The sequence below is a fragment of the Anastrepha ludens genome, chromosome 5, assembly GCF_028408465.1.
Source record: "Anastrepha ludens isolate Willacy chromosome 5, idAnaLude1.1, whole genome shotgun sequence".
Taxonomy (NCBI): Eukaryota; Metazoa; Arthropoda; class Insecta; order Diptera; family Tephritidae; genus Anastrepha; species Anastrepha ludens.
In genome coordinates, this window is record NC_071501.1 from 29,535,703 (window position 1) to 29,542,530 (window position 6,828).

The window sequence follows — 6,828 nt, forward strand, 5'->3', positions numbered from 1 at the left end:
AAAAAGGGGCAGATGTAAATTTCATCGGACTTAGTCCCATGTTTGGATTTAACAAAAACAGTCTAAAACAAAAAGTAAAATACTGGGCCAAAACTCTAATAAATCAGCATTGGAACAACGTAGAGGGTCTTAGACACTCCAAAAAGTTCTTAAGTTTCAATGCTAAAAGAGCTAGCATGGCCCTCATGTTAAACAAAAAGAGCATTCGCACTCTTACAGGCGCCCTCTCGGCGCACTTCACGTGCAACAAACACTTACATAAATTAGGCATAACTAACACCAGCACCTGCGGATTCTGCTGCGAAGATGAGGAGTATATAGAACATCTCATCATCGAATGTCAGGGGATGACGCATAGAAGGAAAAAGTTTTTAAACAAGTTCATGCTTATAGATGAAGACCCTCCCTCAGAAGGAGCTGGTACAATTCATAAGCATACTTAACAGTCAATAGACAGCATAGGGTGCACAATAGATCAATATGGTCGCAGTGCTAAAAGCCCATACCTTAACACTTTACTACCATTAACCATTAAACCATTAGGTAATAGCATACGGCGATTACTTGATCCTAGTGGTATCGGGACCGTTTCCCTCAGTCATGGCTGAGATTTTGGCTGTACTCAGTCGATGGGCTGCGGCCTCCGAGTCAACTCTGACGAAACCGAGTTGGTGCTATTTACCAGAAAAAAGAAACCTCCATCCTTTCAACTTCCTAAACTAAACAACCACGCTCTCCCGCTTTCATCGGAAATTAGGTTTTTTGGAGTGATACTTGATTCCAAACTCCATTGGAAGCTACACATTGAAAATAGGGTAAAGAAGGCCAGTATAGCCTTCTACTGCTGCAAATCTATATTCGGTAAAAAATGGCGACTCATGCCACAGGCGGTGCTGTGGATGTACAACGCAGTCGTTTTGCAAATTTTAACGTGTGAATGCCTGGTTTGGTGGAGAGTTCTTCGGAAGGGCTCTAAACTGAGGAGGGTGCAAAGGATTACTTGTATTAATATCACCGCAGCATGTAAAACTTGCCCCAGTACTGCCCTGAATGTCGTTTTGCACTTACTTCCCATCGGCTTTTACGTTATTTCCATCGCAGCTCAAAGTGCAATTAGATTAAAAGAGGTTGTCCTCTGGAGGAAATCTCTCAAGGGACATGATAGCACCGTATTTCTTCGAACTTCGAACAGATCTATCCGCAAACTAGAGTTGGAGGGTCTTGCTAGGGCAACCTTTCGAAATAGGCAGGATTGGATCGAGGGAAAAATCTGCACCGAAGCTTGGACCTCTGTCTTCACTGACGTTTTCAAGATAGAATCTGGAGTCGGAGCAGGGGTTTTCTCTAAATCAGATAATTTATCTATGCCCTTAAAACTGCCGAACACTCAAAATGTTTTTCAAGCAGAAGTCTTCGCGATCCTGCAGGCATGCAAAATGCTTAAGGAACGCGGTAGCGTGGGATATTTTAGTATTTTCTCCGATAGTCAAGCAGCGATCAAGGCTCTGACGACGCCATGGTGCAGAACTAGTAAACTCCTGTCAGGAGGATACCAAATCTCTTGGGTGTGCAGGTAACATTTCTCTGATCTGGGTTCCAGGACATAGGAACATAGAGGGAAATGAAATTGTTGATGAGCTTGCCAGTAAGGGGATTGAATTGGCCTCAGATACCTCCTACCCGGTTATCGGCATCCCCCTGACAGTTGTTAAAGGAGAACTGCACAAATTATTTCTCAGAAAAGCGCCGAAAAGATGGAGCTCCTAAGCATGTGCTATTTCGGAAACCCTTTGGCCCCAGTGCAATATACGAAGGACTCAGAAAGTTATTTGGTCTCTTCGCCATTCAATTTCAAAACTCATAGCTGTGTTTACCGGCCACTGGACAACCGGCACACACGCGGAAAAGCTAGGGTTACCATTTAACCCCCATTGCAGAAGCTGTGGAGACCTTTCAGAGAAGGAGATGGTTGAGCACTTTCTCTGTAAGTGTCCGGGCTTGGCAGCTAGACTACTAAGGTCACTAAGTGCTCCTTTTTTCGACAGCCTGGGGCAGTGCACCAACCTAAATCCCATCAATATTCTTCATTATTTCAACAGCTCTGGCTGGCTGTAGATATCTGCCTGTCGGAGTTCTCATAATGGTATCAAAACGGCGCTTCAGTGCTATTTGAAGAAAGCCGTTCGTATGTATTCAAAAATTGCCCAAGAATGTAAACTGAGGCTGAGCTCTGTTGCAGGATGGAATAAGCTTGAATTTAAATGTACGCTGGGGTATTTAAAGCAACGAATTGACGGACTCCGACTCTTTGGTACATCCAATTGAACTGCAGTAGGGTTCATCAAGGCTATCAGTAATAAGTTTCACGGCAACCGCTGGTACAGTACTGAAACCTGCAAAACAATAAAGTATTTCTTGAAAAGACGTGATATGGTAGTAGAAAATCCCTGCTCAGGCAGAGCAGGAGTGAGCTATATTAAAAGCCCTGATATTACTAATTTGGGACCGCAACCCATAGAAACGCCATATGGGCAGCATATGCCGCATTATCGACGATTCCCCGTATACATTAAAGATAAGTAAATTCTTATATCAACCGCGAAGAGCAAGAGATTCGAAAAAGTAAAACATTTGCTTATGTCATTGGCAAAAATGGCAAAAAGAAGTGATCCTACGATGCTCGCTTGGAGGACACCTGAAGTTGTAACAAAGTGGTTCGAAAAAAACTCCATTAATTTTTACCGCGCACTGTCTGCCCGTCAAATGTGACTTAAGCCATTGCAGAAAGGTGGAGTGAAAGCCCAAGCAAGCCAACTTGTTTATTCTAGTAATCGTGTTAGACTTTGTCAAATGCTTCAAAGAAATCAGTGTAAACGCAATCAACTTGGAGTTCTTTCGAAAACGATGGCATGCAAAATTCGCTACAAACAGCAAGATTAGTAGTTGTAGAACGGCCAGTTACAAAACCATGACGGCTAATTTTTCTATCTGAAACATAATTAATTAATTTTGTAGAAAAATTTGAATTTGACCCCTTTTCAATATCAGTTAAAAACTTAAGGGAAATATTTTCCTTTTTTTAATTTTTAATGTAAAAATACTAAAAAAATAAACTTTTTTTTCGAAAAAAAAGAATATATATATTTTTTATTCACAATTTTTGGCAAACCACCGAGTCTATGCTTAGTAATCACTGAAAGTTTCATAGTGGGATTCCATTAGGCTACAGGTAGGCAGCAGTAGAATAGCGGGTTTATTATTTTTTCTTGCCATTTGGTGGTTTTGACGTATAAGTTTTCTGCTTTTTCGTTTATATTACCGTAGAGATTTTACACTTAAACCAGGTTAGGTGAGGATAAATGGCTGCCCTTATTTGTCCTTCGAGGAACCCACTTGGAGTTATGAATATTGACTCATTCGTTGTGTTACCAGACAGGTGGAAAAAGGAAGAAAGGGCTTTGGATTAGAGTTTGATGAACGCTTCAAGCTACTAATGAATTTCACCAGGTGTTTGATGTTTAAACCCGCAACATCCGCAGTTATAGCGAAAAAGTGACATCCCAGATGTCCAAACCTTTGCCCGACGGGAGTAGGGCAGCTGAGAAGAAGGTGTTGAGATGATTTCATCTCTTACTCCAGACAGCTTCTGCAGAACGGACTTCAAGCAATCTCAAGTCTCACCGCATGGACAACTTCCGGACAATGTCTGGTAAGGATAGCTACAAAATTTGAGAACTGCGGTTTTGTTCGCCTTAGAAGTTCCCTCGAGCGTCTCCGATCTACCCGTGCCGTTGGCGAAGATCTTGTCAGTAATAGTTGAAACCATCAAAGCCATCAAAATGATCGTTTTTTTGAACATTTGAACAAAAAATATTGACCCAGCTTTCAGTCCAACCCATGCACTCTTCTGCACATTTTAGTCTGGTCACTTTATGTGATTGAGTAAGTTGAGGTAATTTTAAAGGTTTCCTCCACTTCAAATTTTGGTCTGCAGATAAAATTTGGTGAACTCTTCATTTCTCTATTGTGGCGCACTAAGTCAATTTTTAGTGGCTTCTTCTTCAAGAACATTGCATTGGCGTCGAATATTTTTGTATTCCTCTTACTTAATAGGACTATGAATAAGTTCGTGCGGTTTTTTTTCGAAATTTGAAACTTTATTGACGTAAAATGGTTACAAATTTAATATTCAAAATATTGTCCATCGCTTACTACTACTTTTTCCCATCTTTCTGGCAATTCACGGATTCCCTTTGTGAAAAATTCGGTCGGTTTTGCCGCAATCCACGAATCGATCCATTTTTTGACTTCATCGTAATTACGGAAGTGCTGGTCAGCCAGGCCATGTTGCATCGATCGGAAGAGATAGTAATCGGATGGCGCAAGGTCTGGACTATACGGCGGGTGGGGTAGGACATCCCATTTGAGCGTTTCTAAGTATGTTTTGACCACTTGTGCAACATGTGGCCGAGCATTGTCATGTTGCAAAATAACTTTGTCGTGTCTATCGGCGTATTGCGGCCGTTTTTCTCGCAGTGCTCGGCTCAAACGCATCAATTGTCGTCGGTAGACATCCCCCGTAATCGTTTCATTCGGTTTCAGTAGCTCATAATACACAACACCCAGCTGGTCCCACCAGATACACAGCATAACCTTCAGGCCATGAATATTCTGCGCCGACGTCGATGTTGAAGCATGGCCAGGGTATCCATACATTGCCCGACGTTTTGGATTGTCGTAATGGACCCACTTTTCATCGCCAGTCACAATTCGATGCAAAAAACCCTTTCTTTTGTGCCGTTGAAGCAGTTGTTCGCATGCCATAAAACGGCGTTCAACGTCTCTTGGCTTCAATTCATACGGCACCCAATGGCCTACCTTTCGGATCATTCCCATGGCTTTTAAACGTTTGGAAATGGTTGATTGATCAACTCCCAAAGTTTTTGCAACCTCTTCTTGCGTTTGAGCCGGATCTTGATCGAGCAATTCCTCCAATTCGGTATCCATGAACTTTGGCGGCGCACCCTCGCGTTCTTCGTCTTCCAAGCCAAAATCACCACTTTTAAAGCGTGCAAACCACTTCTGGCACGTTCGCTCAGATAGAGCATGCTCACCATAAACTTCCACCAAGATACGATGACTTTCGGCTGCTTTTTTCTTCATATTAAAATAATGAAGAAGAATTCCCCGCAAAAACACATTATTTGGCACGAAATTCGACATTTTCAAGTGTGGTAAAAATATTGTTGTTTACGCTTCAAATAAAAAACTTATACTGACGTTTGTGCCTTACGACAGTAGCTCTCCAATGAATGTTTGGAAATGTGGATCGATGGAATAATAATCAAGTTACGCCATCTGTTGTAAAACCGCACGAACTTATAAATAGACCTATTACTTTGACGGAGAGTGTGCTGGGCACTCTCTCCGAGGACGATCTTCTGGCCTCCAGCCAGGAAACGATCGTCGAGCCATGTTCGAACGGTGCAAAACATAGCACCCCGCTTCTACGACCAAGCCTTCTCCAGGCGGCTACCAAGACGACCTCTGGTGAGGAAATCAAGGCGGCCTCTGGAAAGGTTTCCTTGGGGGCCTCTGGTAAGGCCGCCAAGGTGACCCCTGGCAATGCCCCGGCGACCACTGCGAAGGTCACCAAAAAGAAGAAGAAGTCGTCCGGTACCATGCTCAAAGCGCGCTACCTGAGGGCGAAATTCATTCTGGCAAAGATTGCCAAGAATGAACAAGCCGGTAAAGCGCACGAGCGGGACGCTGAGGACCGGGTGAAGTACGAGGCCGCGATCAAGGAGTACGAGGCCGCGTCTGCAGCAAAATTAACCCAGCCACAACAACAACCACAACAACAGCCAAAACCGGCACGGAGCTCGGCCAAACGTAACCGCTCACAGGATGTGAGTGAACGTGTGGCCAAAAGGAGCAAACACTCCTCAACCCAGGGGGCTGGGGGCCCTTCAACCAGTGCGGCAGGCGCGGCCTCGAGGGCGGCTTATAGTGAGGTGGCCAGAGACCATCTCCAAGTCGCCCTCGTGGGCGCAAAAACCAAAAGTGGAAGAGCGGTGTTACCCCTTTGGGATGCCATTGAGGGACGGCTATCGGGGATGGTCGTCAGACACCTCATGGATAAAAAAGGGCCAGCACCTCTCTTCGATTCGGGTGAAATCTGTCGGGGCTGTAGGGTGATAAAATGTGCCAATCAGTACTCGAAGGAATTTCTGGAGAAGAGCCTTGCTACGGTTAGCAACGCCTGGGAGGGGCTTTCGCTAAAGCTCATCCCTGCCTCAGAAATTCCCAGGCGATCACGAGCCAGAATCTGGTTGCCGAAAATGGAGCTGGACAGTTCGGAAATTGTCCCGTGCCTGAAGCTTCAGAATCCTGAGGTTCCTATGGATGACTGGTCTGTCATCAAAGTAGAAGAACCTCAGCAGCACAGCTCAGCCATATTACTGCTGATTAACAACGAGTCGCAGCAGTTCAAACTTCGCTTTGGCCTCAGGTTGGCCAAAGTGAAGGTCTTCCCCGCCTCTGTCGCCCTGGACGATGACCTGGAGAAATTGGGGGATGACACCAAGAAGCTGCTCGACGATCTGCGGCTGTCTGGGACGGACGCAGATTCTGAACTGGGGGAGCAGTCATAAAGGTAAGTAACACTTTTGAACAGTTTGTTAAAAGTATGACAAATTAACCTTCGTCATTCCAAACTAGCCACAGACAACCTAAGAGTCACCCTCCGGGAGGAGGACATCGATGTCTGCCTGATACAGGAGTCTTGGATCTGGCAGCACAAAATCATGGGACTGAGAGACAGATCCT